This window comes from Parasteatoda tepidariorum, chromosome 5, assembly GCF_982258835.1.
Source record: "Parasteatoda tepidariorum strain Cologne lab strain chromosome 5, Ptep-v5.0, whole genome shotgun sequence".
In the NCBI taxonomy this organism is placed as follows: Eukaryota; Metazoa; Arthropoda; class Arachnida; order Araneae; family Theridiidae; genus Parasteatoda; species Parasteatoda tepidariorum.
Genome location: NC_141759.1, coordinates 41,914,531 through 41,924,466, shown reverse-complemented (window position 1 = coordinate 41,924,466; position 9,936 = coordinate 41,914,531). Strand labels below are relative to the sequence as shown.

Below are 9,936 nucleotides of genomic sequence, written 5' to 3'. Positions count from 1 at the left end.
CAATAAGAATGCAGTTTTTAATGCAACAAAGCTTAGTTTGGAGTTCAATTGTTTTTCATATAGTATTATAGGACTAACATGTTGCTAGAGGAAAAGTATACAAGCAGTCGTGGCCGAGTGGTTAAGGCCATGGACTTGAAATCCATTGGGATATTCCCGCGTAGGTTCGAATCCTACCGGCTGCGTTAAATTTTAAATCTTAGGTGGTAGCTTACATATAAGTTTTAGTGACAAAGAAATAACTTTCACTAAAAATGAAATAAAAAAAATACATTGGTACTATTAATTGAGTTACAAAGAAAAGTAAGCTCTTTTAGTTACTTTTCAAAAAATGGTTTCTAATAATCTTGAAATTAAAATTTTACTTCAAACAACAATTCCGTTATGAATAGCTCATAAATTTGATCAATATGTCTGCAAAAATAAAATTTTGTTAAATGGATTGACAGAGAAATCATTTTGATCATTACTAATCAGATAGGAAAAGTAGAACTCAGAAGACGATGGCTTTGTCTTCAATAAGAATGCAGTTTTTAATGCAACAAAGCTTAGTTTGGAAGTCACTTGTTTTTCATGTAGTATTTGAGGACTAACATGTTACTAGAGGAAAAGTAGACAAGCAGTCGTGGCCGAGCGGTTAAGGCGATGGACTAGAAATCCATTGGGATCTTCCCGCGTAGGTTCGAATCCTACCGACTGCGTAGGACAATCTGCTGATTCTAAATTTTTATTTAATTTTCATTCTAGTTTCGCCCATCTTAAATGAACAGATATAAGAAAATTCTGAGCAGTCGTGGCCGAGTGGTTAAGGCGATGGACTTGAAATCCATTGGGATATTCCCGCGTAGGTTCGAATCCTACCGGCTGCGTTAAATTTTAAATCTTAGGAAGTAGCTTACATATAAGTTTTAGTGACAAAGAAATAACTTTCACGAAAAATGAAATTAAAAAAAATACATTGGTACTATTAATTGAGTTACAAAGAAAAGTAAGCTTTTTTAGTAACTTTTCAAAAAATGGCTTCTAATAATCTTGAAATTAAAATTTTTACTTCAAACAACAATTCCGTTATGAATAGCTGATAAATTTGTCCAATATATCTGCAAAAAGAAAAGTTAGTTAAATGGATTGACTGAGAAATCATTTTGATGATTACTAATCAGATAGGAAAAGTAGCACTCAGAAGACGATGGCTTAGTCTTCAATAAGAATGCAGTTTTTAAAGCAACAAAGCATAGTTTGGAGTTCAATTGTTTTTCATGTAGTATTATAGGACTAACATGTTGCCAGAGAAAAAGTAGACAAGCAGTCGTGGCAGAGTGGTTAAGGCCATCGAATAGAAATCCATTGGGATCTTCCCGCGTAGGTTCGAATCCTACCGACTGCGAATGACAATCAGCTGATTCTAAATTTTTATTTAATTTTCATTCTAGTTTCGCCCATATTAAATGAACAGTTATAAGAAAATGCTGAGCAGTCGTGGCCGAGTGGTTAAGGCGATGGACTTGAAATCCATTGGGATATTCCCGCGTAGGTTCGAATCCTACCGGCAGAGTTAAATTTTAAATCTTAGGCGGTAGCTTACATATAAGTTTTAGTGACAAAGAAATAACTTTCACTAAAAATGAAATAAAAAAAATACATTGGTACTATTAATTGAGTTACAAAGAAAAGTAAGCTCTTTTAGTTACTTTTCAAAAAATGGTTTTTAATAATCATGAAATTAAAATTTTTACTTCAAACAACAATTCCGTTGCGAATAGATCATAAATTTGTCAAATATATCTGCAAAAAGAAAAGTTTGTTAAATGGATTGACTGAGAAATCATTTTGATGATTACTAATCAGATAGGAAAAGTAGAACTCTGACGACGATGGCTTTGTCTTCAATATGAATGCAGTTTTTAATGCAACAAAGCTTAGTTTGGAGTTTCATGTAGTATTATAGGTCTAACATGTTGCTAGAGGAAAAGTAGACAAGCAGTCGTGGCCGAGTGGTTAAGGCGATGGACTAGAAATCCATTGGGATCTTCCCGCGTAGTTTCGAATCCTACCGACTGCGAATGACAATCAGCTGATTCTAAATTTTTATTTAAATTTCATTCTAGTTTTGCCCATCTTAAATGAACAGATATAAGAAAATGCTGAGCAGTCGTGGCCGAGTGGTTAAGGCGATGGACTTGAAATCCATTGGGATATTCCCGCGTGAGTTCGAATCCTACCGTCTGCGTTAAATTTTAAATCTCAGTCTGTAGCCTACATATAAGTTTTTGTGACAAAAAAATAACTTTTACAAAAAATGATATAAGAAAATTACATTGGTACTATTAATTGAGTTACAAAGAAAAGTAAGCTATTTTAATTACTTTAAAAAAATTGTTTTTAATAATCATGAAATTAAAATTTTTACTTCAAACAACAATTCCGTTACGAATAGCTCATAAATTTGTCTAATATATCTGCAAAAAGAAAAGTTTGTTAAATGGATTGACTGAGAAATCATTTTGATGATTACTAATCAGATAGGAAAAGTAGAACTCTGACGACGATGGCTTTGTCTTCAATAAGAATGCAGTTTTTAATGCAACAAAGCTTAGTTTGGAGTTCAATTGTTTTTCATATAGTATTATAGGACTAACATGTTGCTAGAGGAAAAGTATACAAGCAGTCGTGGCCGAGTGGTTAAGGTGATGGACTAGAAATCCATTGGGATATTCCCGCGTAGGTTCGAATCCTACCGGCTGCGTTAAATTTTAAATCTTAGGTGGTAGCTTACATATAAGTTTTAGTGACAAAGAAATAACTTTCACTAAAAATGAAATAAAAAAAATACATTGGTACTATTAATTGAGTTACAAAGAAAAGTAAGCTCTTTTAGTTACTTTTCAAAAAATGGTTTCTAATAATCTTGAAATTAAAATTTTACTTCAAACAACAATTCCGTTACGAATAGCTCATAAATTTGATCAATATGTCTGCAAAAATAATATTTTGTTAAATGGATTGACAGAGAAATCATTTTGATCATTACTAATCAGATAGGAAAAGTAGAACTCAGAAGACGATGGCTTTGTCTTCAATAAGAATGCAGTTTTTAATGCAACAAAGCTTAGTTTGGAAGTCACTTGTTTTTCATGTAGTATTTGAGGACTAACATGTTACTAGAGGAAAAGTAGACAAGCAGTCGTGGCCGAGCGGTTAAGGCGATGGACTAGAAATCCATTGGGATCTTCCCGCGTAGGTTCGAATCCTACCGACTGCGAAGGACAATCTGCTGATTCTAAATTTTTATTTAATTTTCATTCTAGTTTCGCCCATCTTAAATGTTCAGATATAAGAAAATGCTGAGCAGTCGTGGCCGAATGGTTAAGGCGATGGAGTTGAAATCCATTGGGATATTCCCGCGTAGGTGCGAATCCTACCGGCTGAGTTAAATTTTAAATCTTAGGCGGTAGCTTACATATAAGTTTTAGTCACAAAGAAATAACTTTCACTAAAAATGAAATAAAAAAAAATACATTGGTACTATTAATTGAGTTACAAAGAAAAGTAAGCTCTTTTAGTTACATTTCAAAAAATGGTTTCTAATAATCTTGAAATTAAAATTTTTACTTCAAACAACAATTCCGTTATGAATAGCTGATAAATTTGTCCAATATATCTGCAAAAAGAAAAGTTAGTTAAATGGATTGACTGAGAAATCATTTTGATGATTACTAATCAGATAGGAAAAGTAGCACTCAGAAGACGATGGCTTAGTCTTCAATAAGAATGCAGTTTTTAAAGCAACAAAGCATAGTTTGGAGTTCAATTGTTTTTTATGTAGTATTATAGGACTAACATGTTGCTAGAGGAAAAGTAGACAAGCAGTCGTGGCAGAGTGGTTAAGGCCATCGAATAGAAATCCATTGGGATCTTCCCGCGTAGGTTCGAATCCTACCGACTGCGAATGACAATCAGCTGATTCTAAATTTTTATTTAATTTTCATTCTAGTTTCGCCCATATTAAATGAACAGTTATAAGAAAATGCTGAGCAGTCGTGGCCGAGTGGTTAAGGCGATGGACCTGAAATCCATTGGGATATTCCCGCGTAGGTTCGAATCCTACCGGCAGAGTTAAATTTTAAATCTTAGGCGGTAGCTTACATATAAGTTTTAGTGACAAAGAAATAACTTTCACTAAAAATGAAATAAAAAAAATACATTGGTACTATTAATTGAGTTACAAAGAAAAGTAAGCTCTTTTAGTTACTTTTCAAAAAATGGTTTTTAATAATCATGAAATTAAAATTTTTACTTCAAACAACAATTCCGTTGCGAATAGCTCATAAATTTGTCAAATATATCTGCAAAAAGAAAAGTTTGTTAAATGGATTGACTGAGAAATCATTTTGATGATTACTAATCAGATAGGAAAAGTAGAACTCTGACGACGATGGCTTTGTCTTCAATATGAATGCAGTTTTTAATGCAACAAAGCTTAGTTTGGAGTTTCATGTAGTATTATAGGTCTAACATGTTGCTAGAGGAAAAGTAGACAAGCAGTCGTGGCCGAGTGGTTAAGGCGATGGACTAGAAATCCATTGGGATCTTCCCGCGTAGTTTCGAATCCCACCGACTGCGAATGACAATCAGCTGATTCTAAATTTTTATTTAAATTTCATTCTAGTTTTGCCCATCTTAAATGAACAGATATAAGAAAATGCTGAGCAGTCGTGGCCGAGTGGTTAAGGCGATGGACTTGAAATCCATTGGGATATTCCCGCGTAAGTTCGAATCCTACCGTCTGCGTTAAATTTTAAATCTCAGTCTGTAGCCTACATAGAAGTTTTTGTGACAAAAAAATAACTTTAACAAAAAATGATATAAGAAAATTACATTGGTACTATTATTTGAGTTAAAAAGAAAAGTAAGCTCTTTTAGTTACTTTTCAAAAAATGGTTTCTAATAATCTTGACATTAAAATTTTTACTTAAAACAAAAAATTCCGTTATGAATAGCTTATAAATTTGATCAATATGTCTGCAAAAAGAAAATTTTTTTAAATGGATTGACTGAGAAATCATTTTGATGATTACTAATCAGATAGGAAAAGTAGAACTCAGAAGACGATGGCTTTGTCTTCAATAAAAAAGCAGTTATTAATGCAACAAAGCTTAGTTTGGAGTTCAATTGTTTTTCATGTAGTATTTGAGGACTAACATGCTGCTATAGGAAAAGTAGACAAGCAGTCGTGACTGAGTGGTTAAGGCGATGGACTAGAAATCCATTGGGATCTTCCAACGTAGGTTCGAATCCTACCGAGTGCGAATGACAATCAGCTGATTCTCATTTTTTATTTAATTTTCATTCTTGTTTCGCCCATCTTAAATGAACAGATATAAGAAAATGCTCAGCAGTCGTGGCCGAGTGGTTAAGGCGATGGACTTGAAATCCATTGGGATATTCCCGGGGTAGGCTCGAATCCTACCGGCTGCGTTAAATTTTAAATGTTAGGCGGTAGCTTGCATATAAGTTTTAGTGACAAAGAAATAACTTTCACTAAAAATGAGATAAAAAAATAAATTGGTACTATTAATTTAGTTACAAAGAAAAGTAAGCTCTTTTAGTTACTTTTCAAAAAATGGTTTCTAATAATCTTGAAATTAAAATTTTTACTTCAAACAACAATTCCGTTATAAATAGCTCATAAATTTGATCAATATGTCTGCAAAAAGAAAATTTTGCTAAATGGATTGAATGAGAAATCATTTTGATCATTACTAATCAGATAGGAAAAGTAGTCCTCAGAAGACGATGGCTTTGTCGTCAATAAGAAAGCAGTTTTTAATGCAACAAAGCTTAGTTTGGAGTTCAATTGTTTTTCATGTAGTATTTGAGGACTAACATGTTGCTAGAGGAAAAGTAGACAAGCAGTCGTGGCCGAGTGGTTAATGCGATGGACTGGAAATCCATTGGGATCTTTCCGCGTAGGTTCGAATCCTATCGGCTGCGTTAAATTTTAAATCTTATGCGGTAGCTTACATATAAGTTTTAGTGACAAAGAAATAACTTTCACGAAAAATAATATAAAAAAAGTACATTGGTACTATTAATTGAGTTACAAAGAAAAGTAAGCTATTTTAGTTACTTTTCAAAAAATGGTTTTTAATAATCTTGAAATTAAAATTTTTACTTAAAACAACAATTCCGTTACGAATAGCTCATAAATTTGTCAAATATATCTGCAAAAAGAAATGTTTGTTAAATGGATTGACTGAGAAATCATTTTGATGATTACTAATCAGATAGGAAAAGTAGAACTCAGAAGACGATGGCTTTGTCGTCAATAAGAATGCAGTTTTTAATGCAACAAAGCTTAGTTTGGAGTTCAATTGTTTTTCATGTAGTATTTGAGGACTAACATGTTGCTAGAGGAAAAGTAGACAAGCAGTCGTGGCCGAGTGGTTAAGGCGATGGACAAGAAATCTATTGGGATCTTCCCGCGTAGGTTCGAATCCTACCGACTGCGAATGACAATCAGATGAGTCCAAATTTTTATTTAAATTTCATTCTAGTTTTGCCCATCTTAAATGAACAGATATAAGAAAATGCTGAGCCGTCGTGGTCGAGTGGTTAAGGCGATGGACTTGAAATCCATTGGGATCTTCCCGCGTAGGTTCGAATCCTACCGACTGCGAATGACAAACAGCTGAGTCCAAATTTTTAATAAAATTTCATTCTAGTTTTGCCCATCTTAAATGAACATATATAAGAAAATGCTGAGCAGTCGTGGCCGAGTGGTTAAGGCGATGGACTTGAAATCCATTGGGATATTTCCGCGTAAGTTCGATTCCTACCGACTGCGTTAAATTTTAAATCTCAGTCTGTAGCTTACATATAAGTTTTTGTGACAAAAAATAACTTTCACGAGAAATGAAAGAAAAAAATACATTGGTACTATTAATTGTGTTACAAAGAAAAGTAGGCTCTGTTATTTACTTTTCGAAAAATGGTTTCTAATAATCTTGAAATTAAAATTTTTACTTCAAACAACAATTCCGTTATGAATAGCTCATAAATTTGTTCAATATATCTGCAAAAAGAAAAGTTTGTTAAATGGATTGACTGAGAAATCATTTTGATGATTACTAATCAGATAGGAAAAGTAGAACTCAGAAAACGATGGCTTTGTCTTCAATATGAATGCAGTTTTTAATGCAACAAAGCTTAGTTTGAAGTTCAATTGTTTTACATGTAGTATTATAGGACTAACATGTTGCTAGAGGAAAAGTAGACAAGCAGTCGTGGCCGAGTGGTTAAGGCGATGGACTAGAAATCCATTGGGATCTTCCCGCGTAGGTTCGAATCCTACCGGCTGCGAAGGACAGTCAGCTGATTCTAAATTTTTATTTAATTTTCATTCTAGTTTCGTCCATCTTAAATGAACAGATATAAGGAAATGCTGAGCAGTCGTGGCCGAGTGGTTAATGCGATGGTCTGGAAATCCATTGGGATCTTTCCGCGTAGGTTCGAATCCTATCGGCTGCGTTAAATTTTAAATCTTAGGCGGTAGCTTACATATAAGTTTTAGTGACAAAGAAATAACTTTCACGAAAAATAATATAAAAAAAGTATATTGGTACTATTAATTGAGTTACAAAGAAAAGTAAGCTATTTTAGTTACTTTTCAAAAAATGGTTTTTAATAATCTTGAAATTAAAATTTTTACTTAAAACAACAATTCCGTTACGAATAGCTCATAAATTTGTCAAATATATCTGCAAAAAGAAATGTTTGTTAAATGGATTGACTGAGAAATCATTTTGATGATTACTAATCTGATAGGAAAAGTAGAACTCAGAAAACGATGGCTTTGTCTTCAATATGAATGCAGTTTTTAATGCAACAAAGCTTAGTTTGGAGTTCAATTGTTTTACATGTAGTATTATAGGACTAACATGTTGCTAGAGGAAAAATAGACAAGCAGTCGTGGCCGAGTGGTTAAGTCGATGGACTAGAAATCCATTGGGATCTTCCCGCGTAGGTTTGAATCCTACCGACTCGCATGACAATCAGCTGATTCTAAATTTTTATTTAATTTTCAATCTAGTTTCGAACATCTTAAATGAACAGATATAAGAAAATGCTGAGCCGTCGTGGCCGAATGGTTAAGGCGATGGACTTGAAATCCTTTGGGATATTCCCGCGTAGGTTCGAATCCTACTTGCTGCGTTAAATTTTAAATCTTAGGAAGAAGCTTACATATAAGGTTTAGTGACAAAGAAATAACTTTCACGAAAAATTAAATAAGAAAAATACATTGGTACTATTAATTGAGTTACAAAGAAAAGTAAGCTCTTTTAGTTACTTTCCAAAAAATGGTTTCTAATAATCTTGAAATTAAAATTTTTACTTAAAACAACAATTCCGTTATGAATAGCTCATAAATTTGATCTATATTCTGCAAAAAGATAAGTTTGTTAAATGGATTGACTGAGAAATCATTTTGATGATTACTAATAAGATAGGAAAAGTAGAACTCAGAAGACGATGGCTTTGTCTTCAATAAGAATGCAGTTTTTAATGCAACAAAGCTTTGTTTGGAGTTCAATTGTTTTTCATGTAGTATTTGAGGACTAACATGTTGCTAGAGGAAAAGTAGACAAGCAGTCGTGGCCGAGTGGTTAAGGCGATGGACTAGAAATCCATTGGGATCTTCCCGCGTAGGTTTGAATCCTACTGACTCGAATGACAATCAGCTGATTCTAAATTTTTATTTAATTTTCAATCTAGTTTCGAACATCTTAAATGAACAGATATAAGAAAATGCTGAGCCGTCGTGGCCGAGTGGTTAAGGTGATGGACTTGAAATCCTTTGGGATATTCCCGCGTATGTTCGAATCCTACTTGCTGCGTTAAATTTTAAATCTTAGGAAGAAGCTTAAATATAAGTTTTAGTGACAAAGAAATAACTTTCACGAAAAATTAAATAAGAAAAATACATTGGTACTATTAATTGAGTTACAAAGAAAAGTAAGCTCTTTTAGTTACTTTCCAAAAAATGGTTTCTAATAATCTTGAAATTAAAATTTTTACTTCAAACAACAATTCCGTTACGAATAGCTCATAAATTTGTCAAATATATCTGCAAAAAGATAAGTTTGTTAAATGGATTGACTGAGAAATCATTTTGATGATTACTAATCAGATAGGAAAAGTAGAACTAAGAAGACGATGGCTTTGTCTTCAATAAGAATGCAGTTTTTAATGCAACAAAGCTTCGTTTGGAGTTCGTTTTTCATGTAGTATTTGAGGACTAACATGTTGCTACAGGAAAAGTAGACAAGCAGTCGTAACCGAGTGGTTAAGGCGATGGACTAGAAATCCATTGGGATCTTCCAGCGTAGGTTCGAATCCTACCGACTGCGAAGGACAATCAGCTGATTCTAAATTATTATTTAATTTTCATTCTAGTTTCGCCCATCTTAAATTAACAGATATAAGAAAATGCTGAGCAGTCGTGGCCGAGTGGTTAAGGCGATGGACTTGAAATCCATTGGGATATTCCCGCGTAGGTTAGAATCCTACCGGCTGCGTTAAATTTTAAATCTCAGTCTGTAGCTTACATATAAGTTTTTGTGACAAAAAATAACTTTCACGAGAAATGAAAGAAAAAAATACATTGGTACTATTAATTGAGTTACAAAGAAAAGTAAGCTCTGTTATTTACTTTTCAAAAAATGGTTTCTAATAATCTTGAAATTAAAATTTTTTCTTCAAACAACAATTCCGTTATGAATAGCTCATAAATTTGTCCAATATATCTGCAAAAAAAAAAGTTTTTTAAATGGATTGACTGAGAAATCATTTTGATTATTACTAATCAGATAGGAAAAGTAGCACTCAGAAGACGATGGCTTTGTCTTCAATAGGAATGCAGTTTTTAATGCAACA

The 9,936-nt window shown here is 33.1% G+C and overlaps 24 non-coding genes across 24 annotated transcripts; all 24 read left to right on the top strand.

Moving 5' to 3' along the window:
* Positions 1-103: 103 nt before the first annotated feature.
* On the top strand, positions 104-185 carry TRNAS-UGA (transfer RNA serine (anticodon UGA)). The gene has a single exon. It is a non-coding gene; the product is annotated as a tRNA-Ser (tRNA).
* A 434-nt stretch (positions 186-619) lies between these two features.
* Positions 620-701, top strand: TRNAS-AGA (transfer RNA serine (anticodon AGA)). Its single transcript has one exon. It is a non-coding gene; the product is annotated as a tRNA-Ser (tRNA).
* An 86-nt stretch (positions 702-787) lies between these two features.
* Positions 788-869, top strand: TRNAS-UGA (transfer RNA serine (anticodon UGA)). Its single transcript has one exon. It is a non-coding gene; the product is annotated as a tRNA-Ser (tRNA).
* Positions 870-1,477: 608 nt separating this feature from the next.
* On the top strand, positions 1,478-1,555 carry TRNAS-UGA (transfer RNA serine (anticodon UGA)). The gene has a single exon. It is a non-coding gene; the product is annotated as a tRNA-Ser (tRNA).
* Positions 1,556-1,980: 425 nt separating this feature from the next.
* On the top strand, positions 1,981-2,062 carry TRNAS-AGA (transfer RNA serine (anticodon AGA)). Its single transcript has one exon. It is a non-coding gene; the product is annotated as a tRNA-Ser (tRNA).
* Positions 2,063-2,148: 86 nt separating this feature from the next.
* On the top strand, positions 2,149-2,230 carry TRNAS-UGA (transfer RNA serine (anticodon UGA)). Its single transcript has one exon. It is a non-coding gene; the product is annotated as a tRNA-Ser (tRNA).
* Positions 2,231-2,664: 434 nt separating this feature from the next.
* On the top strand, positions 2,665-2,746 carry TRNAS-AGA (transfer RNA serine (anticodon AGA)). Its single transcript has one exon. It is a non-coding gene; the product is annotated as a tRNA-Ser (tRNA).
* A 434-nt stretch (positions 2,747-3,180) lies between these two features.
* On the top strand, positions 3,181-3,262 carry TRNAS-AGA (transfer RNA serine (anticodon AGA)). The gene has a single exon. It is a non-coding gene; the product is annotated as a tRNA-Ser (tRNA).
* A 776-nt stretch (positions 3,263-4,038) lies between these two features.
* TRNAS-UGA (transfer RNA serine (anticodon UGA)) lies at positions 4,039-4,116 on the top strand. The gene has a single exon. It is a non-coding gene; the product is annotated as a tRNA-Ser (tRNA).
* Positions 4,117-4,541: 425 nt separating this feature from the next.
* Positions 4,542-4,623, top strand: TRNAS-AGA (transfer RNA serine (anticodon AGA)). The gene has a single exon. It is a non-coding gene; the product is annotated as a tRNA-Ser (tRNA).
* An 86-nt stretch (positions 4,624-4,709) lies between these two features.
* TRNAS-UGA (transfer RNA serine (anticodon UGA)) lies at positions 4,710-4,791 on the top strand. Its single transcript has one exon. It is a non-coding gene; the product is annotated as a tRNA-Ser (tRNA).
* Positions 4,792-5,227: 436 nt separating this feature from the next.
* Positions 5,228-5,309, top strand: TRNAS-AGA (transfer RNA serine (anticodon AGA)). The gene has a single exon. It is a non-coding gene; the product is annotated as a tRNA-Ser (tRNA).
* Positions 5,310-5,395: 86 nt separating this feature from the next.
* On the top strand, positions 5,396-5,478 carry TRNAS-UGA (transfer RNA serine (anticodon UGA)). The gene has a single exon. It is a non-coding gene; the product is annotated as a tRNA-Ser (tRNA).
* Positions 5,479-5,912: 434 nt separating this feature from the next.
* Positions 5,913-5,994, top strand: TRNAS-GGA (transfer RNA serine (anticodon GGA)). Its single transcript has one exon. It is a non-coding gene; the product is annotated as a tRNA-Ser (tRNA).
* Positions 5,995-6,429: 435 nt separating this feature from the next.
* TRNAS-AGA (transfer RNA serine (anticodon AGA)) lies at positions 6,430-6,511 on the top strand. Its single transcript has one exon. It is a non-coding gene; the product is annotated as a tRNA-Ser (tRNA).
* An 86-nt stretch (positions 6,512-6,597) lies between these two features.
* TRNAS-UGA (transfer RNA serine (anticodon UGA)) lies at positions 6,598-6,679 on the top strand. Its single transcript has one exon. It is a non-coding gene; the product is annotated as a tRNA-Ser (tRNA).
* Positions 6,680-6,765: 86 nt separating this feature from the next.
* TRNAS-UGA (transfer RNA serine (anticodon UGA)) lies at positions 6,766-6,847 on the top strand. The gene has a single exon. It is a non-coding gene; the product is annotated as a tRNA-Ser (tRNA).
* A 433-nt stretch (positions 6,848-7,280) lies between these two features.
* On the top strand, positions 7,281-7,362 carry TRNAS-AGA (transfer RNA serine (anticodon AGA)). The gene has a single exon. It is a non-coding gene; the product is annotated as a tRNA-Ser (tRNA).
* An 86-nt stretch (positions 7,363-7,448) lies between these two features.
* On the top strand, positions 7,449-7,530 carry TRNAS-GGA (transfer RNA serine (anticodon GGA)). The gene has a single exon. It is a non-coding gene; the product is annotated as a tRNA-Ser (tRNA).
* A 435-nt stretch (positions 7,531-7,965) lies between these two features.
* TRNAS-AGA (transfer RNA serine (anticodon AGA)) lies at positions 7,966-8,048 on the top strand. The gene has a single exon. It is a non-coding gene; the product is annotated as a tRNA-Ser (tRNA).
* An 87-nt stretch (positions 8,049-8,135) lies between these two features.
* Positions 8,136-8,214, top strand: TRNAS-UGA (transfer RNA serine (anticodon UGA)). Its single transcript has one exon. It is a non-coding gene; the product is annotated as a tRNA-Ser (tRNA).
* Positions 8,215-8,648: 434 nt separating this feature from the next.
* On the top strand, positions 8,649-8,736 carry TRNAS-AGA (transfer RNA serine (anticodon AGA)). The gene has a single exon. It is a non-coding gene; the product is annotated as a tRNA-Ser (tRNA).
* A 592-nt stretch (positions 8,737-9,328) lies between these two features.
* On the top strand, positions 9,329-9,410 carry TRNAS-AGA (transfer RNA serine (anticodon AGA)). Its single transcript has one exon. It is a non-coding gene; the product is annotated as a tRNA-Ser (tRNA).
* An 86-nt stretch (positions 9,411-9,496) lies between these two features.
* TRNAS-UGA (transfer RNA serine (anticodon UGA)) lies at positions 9,497-9,578 on the top strand. Its single transcript has one exon. It is a non-coding gene; the product is annotated as a tRNA-Ser (tRNA).
* The last annotated feature ends 358 nt before the right edge of the window (positions 9,579-9,936 follow it).